At 43.3% G+C, this 15,835-nt stretch overlaps 1 protein-coding gene across 2 annotated transcripts in view; it reads right to left on the reverse strand.

Annotated features, from left to right (window-relative positions):
* The window catches only part of CDH11 (cadherin 11), a 222,427-nt gene that overhangs the window by 125,080 nt on the left and 81,512 nt on the right, over positions 1–15,835 (reverse strand). The window contains exon 2 of one of the 2 annotated variants that reach the window (XM_073605562.1): positions 8,251–8,361. The exons of the other annotated variant lie outside the window; for it this stretch is intronic. The gene's annotated coding sequence lies outside the window, so the exon portion shown is untranslated. The remainder of the gene's footprint in view (positions 1–8,250; positions 8,362–15,835) is intronic. 2 annotated transcript variants of the gene reach the window in all.

The raw sequence follows: 15,835 nt of genomic DNA on the forward strand, positions 1-15,835 counted from the left end.
GACACCTTTACTATACATTCATCGGATTGGTCACCCAAAAGGTTTGAGGCATAAAGAGCTGTGCAATATTTATTTTTGTAGCTACAGAAATCTTTGCTCATTAACAGAAAACAGAAGCTTCTTCGATATGCATCTTAATGTGATTGCAATATTCATCAACCTGAATTTAGCCAGAATCATCACCTGCAGAAAGTAGCACTAGTGTGAAAAGTACATTAGCACTATGAAACCAGAGAAAGCCAAGGGTGATTGATTTATCTCTGCATCTGAATACCTTGAAAGGGGAACACTGGGCTATTTAACCCCTAGCCTGCTGAAATACCAGAAATAGATAATAAATCAAGCAGGACCATTGTCACCCTGTGGACACGCTCATTTTTAAATGGAGTCCAACTTAGCATGACTGGCTAAAACTTTGTAGCCAGTTACAGCAACTTATTACTTTATTTATTTTTTCATTTTACTTTTACTATGTTTTCTTTTTTTTTTATTTTGGGAAAGTATATATTTTTTGCAGCTGCATACTTTCCAGCTTATTTGTCCCAGTCCCCCCGGACACTGTCACCCCCTCGCCCACAGCCCAACATTTAACATGCCTATGTTCATAGGGATCCCACCCAGACCATGACCGCTTTCCTGGATGGTCTTGCCCAAATCACGCTAGTTTTCTGGGTGGTTTCACCTCTAATAATGTGGTAACTTCCCATTTGTGGGCATGACCCCGTTACTTAAAGTAAAGTTCCACTTGTAGAATGTTACTAGGCTTTTTACTTTCCAGATGGGATGTTCTTTATTCATCAGCTGGGCTTTTTTTCAGGGGGAACTTGGTGGAACTCAGTTCCACCACCTCTGGCTCAGACCCTTTGGTGCCTGCTCACCACAATCACTTGTAAACACAGAAGTCTGGTTTCTGTGTTTACAAGTGACAGCTCTGCACTCTGTATGTAATGCAATCCTGGTATTTAATGCCCCTTTAAGACCCTCCTACCGTTTTCATGAAATTTGACTAAACACACCCACTATTTGATGTGATTTGGAGGGTGTGTGTAGGGGGAGGGGTTTTGTGGGGCCGTGGTTAAGTTCCAGCACCTATTGTTTGAGAAAAAAAGCCCTGTTCATAAGAATATTATTATATTTATATCTTATAATTGTGTATATTATATATTATGCATAGCCCCCAACTGTCCCTGATTTTGAGGGACTGTCCCTAAATTGGAGCAATGTCCCTCTGTCCCTCATTCCTCCTCATGTGTCCCTCATTTTGGTCTGATCTATATAGTTGTATATAAAATGCACTTTTTATCTATCAAAAAGTGTTTCCCAGTGCTAAACCTTTCACCTGATTTCTAAATTGCTGCATTTGTAAATTCCAAAAGCCAATATAAAGGAATAGTAGTGGTAAAAAAAACAATCTTGTTTTTTTTGTACAATTCTCCTTTAAGGGGGTGTGGCAAGGGGTGTGTCCTATGCCTGCATACTTTTGCTGATAGGTGTCCCTCATTCCCATCTCAAAAAGTTTGGAGGTATGTATTATGTCATCAAGTTTTCAGATCCTGTATATATTTTAAATCTGAAATCTTTGGCTTTTGTTATGACAGGCCCCAGAGGGTGGGGAGGGGGGGGGGGGGTGGATATCAGGAGGACGTTATTCAGTATAAGACATGTATGGTTATAATGCTGTACTTAACTTATTTGGTTAGAAATCCACCCGCAGGCGGAGGAGGACAGGATACATTTATGAGATGTTTTATTATAAACCTTTTTTTAAAAAAAAAATTATAAATGCAAGCAATATCATTTTTTTTTTTTTAACACACATATATATTTTTCTTGTGTATGACATAACATAAAATATTGAGTGTATTGATAAGGATGTCTTCTGGGTGTTGGAGTTTAGTGTAGAGGGAACAGACGTTGGTGTGGTTGTTGTACAGGAGGCTGATATCCAGCCAAATTCAGGTTCAATTGCATTAAAAAAAATAAAATTATCAAATTTCTAAACCCTGCAAGAAGCTGCTGTGCCATATCCTTACGGCTGCACGATGTCTTATAGCTTTTAATTGGAAAACAAAAAACTCTTCCCTCCTTCCTCGGATGCCTTGTATGCTGGGATTAAAGATGTGGAGTTGATGGAGAAACTGACTGCTAGAATGCAGGACAGGCTGGAGGTTCACAATCGTGTTTGGGAATTATGGTATACCCAGGAGGACCTACCCTGAGACCCCCCCCCCTTTTTCCCCTTCCGTTTGACTCTTTGTTTTCCTCTCTTTTCCTTTTACCTTTTCTTTTTATGCTTTTGCCTGAAAATTGTCATTTCTTCTTTTAACCACTTGCCAACCACCACACGCCGATATCCGTCGGCACAATGGCAGTGGTGGGCAAATGGGCGTACCTGTACGTCCCCTTTAAGAAGCGGGGCTAGCAAGCGCGCGCGCGTGCCGCATACAGCGTGACCGTGCCCGGGGGACCGGCGGACTTAATGTCCACCGGTCTCCTGGCGATCGTGTCACGGAGCGGCAGAACGGGGAGATGCCTATGTAAACAAGGCATTTCCCTGTTCTGCCTAGTGTCATGACAGAGATCACCGCTCCCTGTCATCGAGAGCAGTGATCGCTGCCATGTGAGTGGAAGGCCATCCCCCCCACAGTTAGAATCACTCCCTAGAACACACTTAATCCCTTCATCGCCCCCTAGTGTTTAACCCCTTCCCTGCCAGTGTCATTTACACAGTAATCAGTGCCTTTTTATAGCACTGATCGCTGTATAAATGCCAATGGTCCCAAAATAGTGTCAAAAGTGTCCGATGTGTCCGCCATAATGTCGCAATCCCGATAAAAATCGCAGATCACAGCCATCACTAATAAAAAAAAAAAATAATAATAATAAAAATGGCATAAAACTATCCCCTATTTTGTAGATGGTATAACTTTTGCGCAAACCAATCAATATACGCTTATTGCAATTTTTATTACCAGAAATATGTAGAAGAATACGTATCGGCCTAAACCAAGAAAAAAATAGCTTTTTAAAAAAAATGCATTTTTAATCGCACTGATCGCTGTATTAATGCCAATGGTTCCAAAAATGTGTCAAAATTGTCTGATGTGTCCGCCATAATGTTGCAGTCATGATAAAAATCGCAGATCGCCGCCATTACTAGTAAAAAAAAACAATAATAACTAAAATGCTATAAATCTATTCCCTATTTTGTAGATGCTATAACTTTTGTGCAAACCAATCAATATACGCTTATTGCGATTTTTTTGTTTAACAGAAATATGTAGAAGAATACATATCGGCCTAAACTGAGGAAAAAAAATGTTTTTTTATATATGTTTGGATATTTATTATAGCAAAAAGTAAAAAAGTAAAAAATAATGCGTTTTTTTTTCAAAATTGTCGCTCTTTTTTTTGTTTATAGCGCAAAAAATAAAAACCGCAGAGGTGATCAAATACCAACAAAAGAAAGCTCTATTTGTGGGGAAAAAAGGACGTCAATTTTGTTTGGGTGCAACGTCGCAGGGCCGCCCAATTGTCAGTTAAAGCGACGCAGTGCCAAATCGCAAAAAGTGCTCTGGTCAGGAAGGGGGTAAAATCTTCCAGGGCTGAAGTGGTTAATGAAGATATCCTGCACTATAATGTTCTAGCAGTTTTATAGATTTAACTGAGAACCCGCTACTTAAATTGTTTTCTGAGAATTTAGCAGTTTGGATATTGTAGCTCCAAATGTATTTCCTACATTATGAGTGCTCTCTACTTGTTATGAACATAGTGCTTATATTCTTCAATGTTCTTTTTTCTTTGTTTTTGGAAAAAAAATATCAATAAAAATTGTTATTTGAAAATAAATAAATAAATAAATAAATAATTTATTAATGAATACAGAACGGCATTAATGTGATTCCTTTCCATCTTCTAGAATTCAGTAGTGAAGAAGGCAGTGAAATGAAATGTTTACCCTTCTGCCTAAGTCGAATCTGTCTCTGCTAAGACGGAATCAGCAATCTGCTCAATGCAGTGCAGGTGAAGGCGAGGTCAGATCATTGGGGTAATAGGATGAAGAATCCTTGTGTCAATGTCACGTCACGTTTCAGTTATAAAAGGGTTAATGGCGAGCAAATGAGGTCAGTCGGTGCACATTACCCACCGCCAGCTACTGGTATGACACAATAGGGACTGTGAGGATCAGGAGCTTTTAGGTGCATCCTTCCTGATCTTCAGTTAAACATTAAATGCTTTCCTCAAGCTAATGTGCTCTGTAAAAGAGTCAGCGGGTATAAAACGAACGTTATTGAGAAATGCATATCAAAGGAGAAAGAAGATATTTGATTCTTCAAATCCAGCTCTGTTCTCTTTTCCGTCCCCTAAAATAACGATTTCTACTCTTAAGCCGCGTACACACGAGCGGAATGTCCGACAGAAAAAGTCCGACGGGAGCTTTTTATCGTATATTCCGATCGTGTGTATGCCTCATCGGACTTTTTATGTCGAAAATTCTGACGGACCTAGAAATAGAACATGGTCTAAATATTTCCGACGGAACCAATTCCTATCGGCAAAACCGCTCGTCTGTATGCTGTTCCGACGCACCAAAAACGACGCATGCTCTGAAGCAAGTACGAGACGGAAGCTATTGGCTATTGGCTATTGAACTTCCGTTTTCTAGTCCCGTCCTACGTGTTGTAAGTCACCTCAAAATTTGGTGTGACCGTGTGTATGCAACACAGCTTGAGTCAAATTCCGTTGGAAAACCGGTTGTGTGTACAGGGCATTAGGCTTGGTTCACATACGTGTGGGGATGGGAATGCGTGCATAATCACGTGCAAAACGCACTGCTCTTTAGCAGTTGAGTGCGCGGGGGGGGGGGGGGGGGGGTATTAATTCTTAATGCAGCCCATTTGGACATGCACAAAACTGCATGGTGCCACAGCAAGTTATTGTTTTCTGGGGAGGGGGGTTACACTTTAACCACCTCCCACCCGCTGTATTGTGAAATGACCGGGGGGGCAGCTCTCTCGTTCTGGGATGACATCATATGACCCTGGGACATGGCACATCACCAATCTCGGTAAAGAGCCAATGACGATAATCCATGGTAAACAAGAAAATACCGGTTATCAGCATTCCTTTCCTCACACTGACAGCGTGTGAGGAGAGGAGAGCTGATCAGCGGCATTTCCTCACAGGGAAGATCTGCACACATAATCAGTGCAATGATTACCAGTACCCTGATTATGACCCCAACGGTGTCAGTGATGTCAGGCAGTGCTGCCTCTCAGTGCCCATCAGAGCCTGCTCATCAGTGCCCATCAGTGCCGCCTATCTGCGACGACTATCAATACCCATAAGTGGCGCCTATCAGTGCCCATCAGTGCCACCTATTAGTGCTCATTAGTGCTGCATATTAGTGCCTAATTTTTAACAAAAAATAAAAAACCCAGTGGTGATTAAATACCACCAAAAGAAAGCTCTATCTGTCTAAAAACATTATTTTCTTATAATAAGTGCCGCCTATCAGTGCCCATCAGTGGCACCTATTAGTGCTCATCAGTGCTGCATATCAGTGCCACCTATCAGTGCCTGCTCATCAGTGCCATCCATCAGTGCCCATCAGTCCCACCCATCAGTGCCGCCAATCAGTGACCATCAGTGACGCCTATCCATCACGCCTATCAATACCCATAAGTGTCGCCTATCAGTGCCCATCAGTGCCACCTATCAGTATCCCTGAGTGCGGCATATTAGTGCCTCCTCATCAGTGTCCTTCAGTGCAGTCTCATCAGTGCCCATCAGTGCAGCCTATCAGTGCCTATCAGTGTTGCATATTAGTGCCTTCTCATCAGTGTCCTTCAGTACCATCTCATCAGTGCCCATCAGTACCATCTCATCAGTGCCCATCAGTGCAGCCACATCAGTGCTGCCAATCAGTGACCATCAGTGCCGCCTATTCGTGAAGGGGGTGAAAGTGCTCGGTAGGCAAGTAGTTAAAGCAAACTTTTCAATTAACTGTGTGTAGTTATTGGTTTCTAGAAGAGAGGGGTTACCCTTTAAGACAGGCTTTTCACCTAACTGCCTGTAGTTCTTGTTTTCTGGAGGATGGGAGCTACTCTTAAGGGCATGTGTTTCATTAACCCAATGTAGTTCTTGTTCTCTGGAGGAGGGAGGTTACCCTTTAAGGCAAGCTTTTCCCCTAACCCAATGTAGTTCTTTTTTTCCTGAGGAGAGGGGTTACTCTTTAAGCAAGCTTTTCACCTAACCCAATGCAGTTCTTATTTTGTAGAGGAGGTGGGTTACCCTTTAAGGCAAGCTTTTCACCTAACCCAATGCGGTTATTGTTTTCTGGAGGAGAGGGGTTATCCTTTAAGGCAAGCGTTTCACCTAACCCAATGTAGTTCTTGTTTTCTGGAGGAGGGGGGTTACCCTTTAAGGCAAGCTCTTCACCTAACCCAAAGTAGTTCTTGTTTTCTGGAGGAGAGGGATTACCCTTTAAGGCAAGCTTTTCACCTAACCCAATGCAGTTCTTATTTTGTAGAGGGTTAGGGTTATCCCTTAAGGAAAACTTTTCACCTAACCCAAAGTAGTTCTTGTTTTCTGGAGGAGGGGGTTACCCTTTATGGCCAGCTTTTCACCTAACCCAATGCAGTTCTTGTTTTGTAGAGGAGAGGGGTTACCCTTTAAGGAAAGCTTTTCACCTAACCCAAAGTTGTTCTTTTTTTCTGGAGGAGGGGGTTACCCTTTATGGCAAGCTTTTCACCTAACCCAATGCAGTTCTTGTTTTGTAGAGGAGGGGGGGTTATCCTTTAAGGCAAGCTTTTCACCTAACCCAATGTAGTTCTTGTTTTCTGGAGGAGAGGGGTTACCCTTTAAGGCAAGCTTTTCATTTAACCCAATGCAGTTCTTGTTTTGTAGAGGGGGGGGTTATCCTTTAAGGAAAGCTTTTCACCTAACCCAAAGTAGTTCTTGTTTTCTGGAGGAGAGGGGTTACCCTTTAAGGCAAGCTTTTTCACCTGACCCAATGCAGTTCTTGTTTTGTGGAGGAGAGGGGTTACCCTTTAAGGCAAGCTTTTCACCTAACCCAATGTAGTTATTGTTTTCCTTAGCGAGTGTGGGGTTGCATTAAACGGGGCGGAGTCATATTTCCGAAGCTATCTTATCCCAAACTCCAATTAATCCGAACAAATGATATGCCATAGGGTCATTTGGGGTGTTCCTGGAAACACGGACTCCATCCTTCCCGCATTCTCCACCTCTTCCAGTAATAGACAGTATCCTTTTATCACAGAGGCGATATAATAATTATATTAACCTCTATTTAATGCTGGAGGCCAGGTGCGCCTAAAACACGGCACATTGGAGCAGATAGGAAGCAAATTAATCTAAATAGTTTAGACAGGATCTCTCTCAGCGGAGGATAGGATCTCCGCTGCCTTTGTTGTAGTGCTAAAGACCTTTCTACAAATCCCGGTGTGCAGTTTATTCGTGGAAAAGAGATACAAACAGATGATACCTATCTATCCACCATGAGGCAGGAGAAGAGGACATTTACAGGAAAAGACCACTTACGCCCGTATTAGTACGAATTCAGACAGCAAATTTCCAGTAAACTTCTATTAAATTATGCACCTAAGGCCGAAATCAATGAAATAGATTTCTCCTCCTCGCTGCACTATTTGATTACATAAAGCACCTCCGAAAAAACTTTGCTTCCGTCAATCACGCCTAAATCATTATCAGCAGAGGAAACTTCTCACGAGATTCACGGGATTGGATTGTGTCGTTGTAGTAGCCAAGAAAATGGATGAGGTATCACATTAACTCTTTTTCATTTTACATTAACTAAAGACAGGCTTTCACTTTTCTTTCCCCCCATTTTCCTTCTTTACAATTGCAAAACTGGGCTCTGAACTGTCACTTAGGGGGGTGTTTATAAAAAAAAAGTTAACATAGCATTTTGCCCAATAGAAAAGGGCATGTATGTTTATTCTGTGAGAATGGGGCAAACAAATGATATTGGGTTATTTTCTGTGCTGGTTGAAGGTTTTGTATTGATTTAAAATGGAAAACACTGCACTTGTCCACTAGATGGCACCAGCCAAAGGTTTTTTAATTGCGTTAAAAGCATTTGTCCACTAGATGGAGCTATGTATAATAGGACATTTTTATGTGTCATCTAGTGGCCAAAATTGGTATTTTTCAACGTGAAAGCCATATTAAATCCAAAATAAAAAAATATAATACATTGCAGCTTACCGGTCCTTGGATGTGGTGGCTACATTTGTTTTCTTTTCTTTGTCTTTTTTCCTCTGTTTTCACCTGGTGATCTGGCCAGTAACACACCTCCTGTATTAGAGTGCCACCAGTCTGTATGAAGGAGCAAAGGGGGCACCTTTAGAGAGCAGCATTTTCAGTCGAGGGGGAGTGTTAGATGTTCTAGCAGATTTGAATACACTTACAAATTGAAGCCAAATTTTACCTAACTCTTTATAATCTGTTACAGCAACAACAACAAAAAAAATATTTTGGGATAAAGGGTTTACAATAAATAAAAGCACCCCTATCAGTAATAAATAGTTTGTCTTATCCTTGTAAACTGATACATTCTGCTGGAGAGCTTGTGCTTTTGAAATACAACAGACTTACCGGCTGGATCAGCAGATGAAAATATAACAAAGAAAGCCTAAAAAAAGGAAACTACTACAGCCCTCATATCTAAGAACCGTTAAGCTGAGATATAATAAATGTTTGTTTTCGTATTTATTACTGCTTTAAAATCAATGAAAAACATTCATCCAGCAAAGGAAATTGCCCCATTCACACGGAATGAATGTACATCCATTCTGTGCAGATGGTGCAAAAAAGATGTTATTAAAGAGGAAGTAAATTCTGCGGGAAAAAAAAAAAAATGTTCCCCTTTCCCTGCAAAGTAAAGGCATAATGTGCTAGTATGCATCGCATACTAGCACATTATGTGACACGTACCTGCAAACGAAGCCAGTGTCAACCCCGCTGGTGGCCGTATCCATCTTCACCCATCTACCTTCCGGGGCCACAGACTCTGGCTGTGTGACTGGCCGGAGCCACGTGACGTCACTCCCGCGAGCATTCACGTGGGAGCTGCCGTTCTTTCAGAGCGCATGCGCCGATGACATCATCATGCACAGTATACACTAAATATTTTCTAAACGATGCACATTTAGGAGATATTTAGAGTACCTATAGGTAAATCTTATTCTAGGCTTACCTATAGGCACAAATACTGCCAAAAATTTGCTACTCAAAGGTTTTTAAAAATACCACATTTGACCACTAGATGGCACTAAGTATAATAGGAACTTCTTATGATACTTGATGCCATCGTGTGGCCAAATGTGATATTTTCTGTTTAAAATCAATTAACCGCTTCCGGACTGCCCCACATGCGGGTCTCAACTTTAAAAACAGAGTTGAGATCTCGCATATACTGATCTACCTAGATGAAACAAAATAACTGAATACATTGAGGGTACTAAAACGATACAATGACTGCACTACAGAACCTCTGTATATAATTAAATGCAAATAGCTATATAAATAACACCTAATGCACAGGATAATGTATTTCCATATGTTCTTCTGAACATTCGTAGAACGTAAATTGACCCTGCTCATACATTGGTCTCATTTTCCTTTTATCATCTATCCAATTGTAACAATAAAAGGAGCTGTACTGACATCAACAGAGATAATGTCTTAAAAACTGAAGAAAAAAAGTAATGCAAGTTGCTTCAAAGATATATTGGGGTAAAGGGCGAAGATCATACTAAAACGGGCCACATATATTAAGGAATGCCAGGAAGCCATTCATACGAAAGCTATTCATTTCACAATGTTTTTTGGGCCAGTGTTCCCTTTTCAGCAGCAGGAAGAGGACAGGGCACCTCTGCAGTCACTTCTAGCCCCAATTCAATGGGACTGCCTGAAAAATGTGCAAAACACACACATATATATATAATGTATTATTTTTCCTAGCTTCTAATTGACTGAAAACATTTTCTTTAAAACACCGAAGTCCCAGAAACTGGCAAAAAAATAAAAAATAAAAAAAACATTTGTGCAAACAATCTAAAAAAATCTAAACAATCTAAAAAAAAACTCTAAACAAAAAGCTCAGCATCAGGAAGAAGACAGGGCACCTCTGCAGTAAAGATTTCTACAGTATCCAGCAGCTGTTGTTGGTTCTATTCGACTTTAATGGGAGTGCCTGAAAAATGTGAAAAACGCACACACATAACAGTGTATTTTTTCCTTAGCTTCTTATTGGCTCAAAATAATTGAAAAGAAAAAAAACAACAAAGCCCTTGAGGCTGGAAAAAAAAATGCAAAAACATTTGTGGAAAGTTCAGCAGCAGGAAGAAGACAGGGCAACACTGGCCCAATAGACTTCCATGGGAGTGTCTGAAAAAGGCATAAAACACACGTATCATGCATTTTTTTCCCTAGTTTACCATTGGCTGAAAATAATTAAAGAAAACAGCCCCAGAATCTGGCTGGTATAGCACCCTGATGTTTAGGCAGGGTTGCTAGTAAATTTATTTGTCAAGTGATAGTTGCCCTGGCCACTTGATACGAGGTCAATTGATTTCACCCTAAGTCTGGAATTGCTGCACTTCTCTCTTCTGTCACTAGATGGCAGGTTATCTGGTGGCATTAGATAAGACAAGGGCATTGTAAGGACAGATTAGAAATGAATAGGGTGTCTCAGCCAATGGGCAGGGATTTTCTTGGGTCCCTGATGGGACGGGCCAATATATTTGGGTGGAGTCAGGCGATTGGGGTTCTGTGCCACCTGGGCGGCTGTCTGGGTGGACATGTGTCATGCCGCCCCGGGCTTCTAGGCCAGAGACCTGAGGCCTATCTGGCTGCTAGGCTATCTGAGGGCCTATCCAGAAGCAGGAGAGCAGCATACGGTTGGGATTGTGGCTTGCAGTCCCACCAGAAGTGACGGTTCTGCTGACCGGAGAACCAGCTGTAGTCGGAGGTAGAGGGGAAGCTGTCGTCATTAAGGGACCATCCACCTTATTACTGGAGAGTAGCTGAAGCAAGTACCGGAGCAGTATTCTCACCAGCTGTGGACAGTGAAGAATCAGGAAACTTCAGCAGGTGTCAAGCCAGGGACCCAACCAGTGAGGGTGACGCTTGTAGCGCAATATTGTGTGCCAAGCCAGGGACCAAGCAGGCCAGTGGGGTGACGCTTGCGGAGCATTATTGTGTGCCAAGCCAGAGACCAAGCAGGCCAGTAGGGTGACGCTTGAGGAGTATCTGTGAGTGCCAAGCCAGGGACCAAGCAGGCCAGTGGAGGTGATGCTTGCGAAGCATTATTGTGTGCCAAGCCAGGGACCAAGCAAGCCAGTGGGGTGATGCTTGAGGAGCATTATTGTGTGCCAAGCCAGGGACCAAGCAAGCCAATGGGGTGATGCTTGAGGAGCATTATTGTGTGCCAAGCCAGGGACCAAGCAAGCCAGTGGGGTGATGCTTGAGGAGCATTATTGTGTGCCAAGCCAGGGACCAAGCAAGCCAGTGGGGTGAAGCTTGGGGAGCATTATTGTGTGCCAAGCCAGGGACCAAGCAAGCCAGTGGGGTGATGCTTGAGGAGCATTATTGTGTGCCAAGCCAGGGACCAAGCAAGCCAGTGGGGTGATGCTTGCGAAGCATTATTGTGTGCCAAGCCAGGGACCAAGCAAGCCAGTGGGGTGATGCTTGAGGAGCATTATTGTGTGCCAAGCCAGGGACCAAGCAAGCCAGTGGGGTGATGCTTGAGGAGCATTATTGTGTGCCAAGCCAGGGACCAAGCAAGCCAGTGGGGTGATGCTTGAGGAGCATTATTGTGTGCCAAGCCAGGGACCAAGCAAGCCAGTGGGGTGATGCTTGAGGAGCATTATTGTGTGCCAAGCCAGGGACCAAGCAAGCCAGTGGGGTGATGCTTGCGAAGCATTATTGTGTGCCAAGCCAGGGACCAAGCAAGCCAGTGGGGTGATGCTTGAGGAGCATTATTGTGTGCCAAGCCAGGGACCAAGCAAGCCAGTGGGGTGATGCTTGAGGAGCATTATTGTGTGCCAAGCCAGGGACCAAGCAGGCCAGTGGGGTGATGCTTAAGGAGTATCTGTGAGTGCCAAGCCAGGGACCAAGCAGGCCAGTGGGGGTTACGCTTGAGGAGTATCTGTGAGTGCCAAGGTAGGGACCCAGCAGGGAAGCAGGGGTTACGCTTGAGGAAGATACTGAGTAAGAAGATTGGAAGAGCTCAGGAGATCCAGTGGCGAGTGGATCTGTTAGTCTAGTGATAAACTGGGAGCTCAGTTGAGTGAAGATCTACAGTAGAAGATTGTAGAAGTGAAAGAGTTCATTACAACCTTTGTTAGAAGCTGTTTCAAGATTGTTGCCATAGGAGACAGCGATCCTACTCATGCAGATGTGGTGTCCGGCTGGGTGCCTTTCCCTGCATGGCTGTCTGCCTATAGAAGTCTTGGAGTCTGCCAATTAACATTGCATCTACTTAAGGGTGTCCTGGCCCTAACCCTCTCTCCCCTAGTTCTGTTCAAGAGACAATAAATCTCTTTGCATTCAAGAAGTGTCTGGCACCCATTAACCCACCTTGCATTATACCCACCATGCCTTGTACCCCACTCTACACAGAAGGATGTCGGCTGTCCCTAACTCTGGAGGTCACCATTAGGCCTCTGGGGCTCCGGGATTTGGCTACACTGGCAAAAAACATACAGAAAATACAAAATCACCCCCCCCCCTTCATGATTGCTTCAGTTATGTACAGCTAGCAGAGCAGTAAACAATTTCTATGTAATTATACTCATGCTTCGCGTATTCTGCATTTATGTCCTAATGATGTCACCATCGGAATTCATCAGTGCAGGACATGCAGCAGACACAGATGACTTCCTATAAGAAGCAATTATAAAGGGCTATTTACAATTAAAAAATACATAATAGAACGTTGGTCAGGAAATTTGTACTCTAGTTATTAGATGTCATGTAGATTTTTTTTTTCTCAAAAGCAAATTGGACTAGCAAGGGTCTTTTTCTTTTTTCTTTTTTTTTATGTTGATGTGCGTCGTTTTTCTTTTTTTTTTCTTTTCTTTTGCAAACTAATTATCTAATTATGTCTCAGTAGACTCTCCCAGACAGTTGTTCTTTTAAAGCAAAAAGCTGTTTAGCTGCATTGTATTTTCTTTTCTGATATCTATAGTAGGGTCTATCGCTGCTCAGGGGGCCTGTAATAAACCCAAAACCTAAACTATAATATATTGCAGCTTACGCACGGGCGCCCCCCCCCCCCCCTCTCTCCAGCCACCCCCTCTATCACCAATAGATAGATTCATGCATTGCATGAATCTATCCATTACCGCCGCTGTCACCCCCTATTCAGGCGCTCGGCCCCATTTGGGTGCCAGGCGCCTGAATTCCAGCGGCAGGGTTTTTTTTTGAAGCACCTGATTAGAGCCATAGGCCCTAATAGGCGTCAAAAAAGGTAAACAGCAAGCGCCATGCCATGCCAGGCACTCGCAGTTCACCCAGCTGTGTTAGAAAAGTGAATGAATATTCGCTTTCCTAACACAGAACCACCTCTCCGCCAATCAGGTGCTCGGATCTGTTACCTGTCACCTGATTGACTGAAAGGACAGGCGCTGTGATTGGACGCCTATCAGGCATCCAATCATAGGAGAGGACGGTGAAGAAGACATTGAGGTCATCGCTCGCCGCCGTCACCTGCTGCCCCGCGAGACAGGGTAAGTGTCCACTCGATGGGCACAGAGGCCGCGTTTGATGGTATAGTGGCCGCGATTGATGGTACAGTGGCCGCATTTATGGTACAGTGGCCGCGTTCATGGCACAGTGGCCGCATTTGGTGGTACAGTGGCTGCGTTTGATGGTAAAGTGGCCATGTTTGATGGTACAGTGGCCGCATTTATGGTACAGTGGCCGCGTTTGATGGCACAGTGGATGCGTTTGATGGCACAGTGGATGCGTTTGATGGCACAGTGGATGCGTTTGATGGTACAGTGGCTGCGTTTGATGGCATAGTGGCCACGTTTGATGGTACAGTAGCTGCGTTTGATGGGCACAGTGGCTGCGTTTGATGGACACAGTGGCTACGTTTGATGGGCACAGTGGCTGCGTTTGATGGGCACAGTGGCTGCGTTTGATGGGCACAGTGGCTGCGTTTGATGGGCACAGTGAGGCTGCAATTGATGGGGGTTTTTTTTCAGAATTTTTCAGTTTGTTTGCGCCCCCCAAACAGAGAGAATCTGCACCACACATGGTGATTAGGGTGTGCCAGGTGTGCCTCTTTCCCATTTCAGAAAGTTGGGAGGTATGCATTTGCAGGAAAGCTTGTTCTTTTGAAAAAACAAAAGACTTACTTGCTGGCTCATCAGGTGAAAATAGAAGAAAGAAGAAAAAAACAAAATAAAAACAAAATGCAGCCGGCACACCTAGGAATGTGCAAGATGCAATGTAATACATGTTTGCTTTTGGGTTTAATACCACTTTTAAATTTTTGTATAGCCAACTTTTTTTTTTTTTTTCAGTTTTTGGTAAAGTAGGGAAAGGTTTAATCTCCTGTCACTTATTTTTTGCTGTCTGTGAATCATTGGGGAGATTTTACTTCACTTCCTGTCTCAGGGACACAACAGGAAGTTCAAGGAAGTCTCGCAAAGTAAGGGGAGTTTCCTTGTTAGGGCTCATTTTCAGTAACACTAAAACCCCAAGGTTGAGCCACCTTTTCTCACACACCTATGCTTTTTTTTTTTGTGAGTTTTGCAGTTTGCAGATACGCACTACAGTCCATTTAACATGGTTTCCTATGGTACACGTTCACATCTTTGCATTTTTCAACCGGTGCAATTTTGAAAAGGGTTAGGGACTTTTTTCTATGCAGCAGATTGCATTTTGCGTATAATAGAAATAATGAACCCGCACCCATAACAACTGTGTAAAGTTGGTTGTTAAGAAGTGGGAAGTGGGAAGTCGGAAGTCGGCCAGCTGCATCCTTAACCACTTCAAGACCGCCGCACGACGATGTACGTCCAAACTTTGAACGGGGATATCGTTGTTATGGCTAGCTGCCATAACCCCGGTATCCCCGTTTTCGTGCGGCGGCCGGCTTTCAGATAAAAGTGGTCCCTGCGGTGGATTCGCTGCAAGATCACTATTATCGGTGGCGGGAGAGGGCCCCCCCCCTCCCGCCGCGATCCGGTGCCCTTCTCCGCTTACCAGAGCTGTCGGTAGCGGCGGAGGCGATCGCATCCTCCTCCATGGTTTGTCTGGATGGAGAGGAGTGAGGCCAAGATGGCGCTCACTCGTCTCCATGACACTGCTGGGCGGAAGCGACGTCAAAACGTCATTTCCGTCCACGCCTCTTAAAGGCACATTTTTTCAAATGTCATTTTTCTAAATGACTTTTTTTTTTTTTTTTTTTTAATTGCATTTTAGTGTAAATATGAGATCTGAGGTCTTTTTGACCCCAGATCTCATATTTAAGAGGTCCTGCCATGCTTTTTTCTATTATAAGGGATGTTTACATTCCTTGTAATAGGAATAAAAGTGACACCTTTTTTTTTTTTTTTAAACAGTGTAAAAATAAATAAAATATTGTAAAATAAATAATAAAAATAAAATTTTTTTTTTTTTTAAAACCCCCCCTGTCCTGACGAGCTCGCGCGCAGAAGCGAACGCATACGCGAGTAGCGCCCACATATGAAAACGGTGGTCAAATCACACATGTGAGGTATCGCAGCGACCGGTAGAGCGAGAGCAATAATTCTAGCCCTAGACCTCCTCTGTA

The sequence above is a fragment of the Aquarana catesbeiana genome, linkage group LG11 (assembly GCF_042186555.1).
Source record: "Aquarana catesbeiana isolate 2022-GZ linkage group LG11, ASM4218655v1, whole genome shotgun sequence".
NCBI classification, from domain to species: Eukaryota; Metazoa; Chordata; class Amphibia; order Anura; family Ranidae; genus Aquarana; species Aquarana catesbeiana.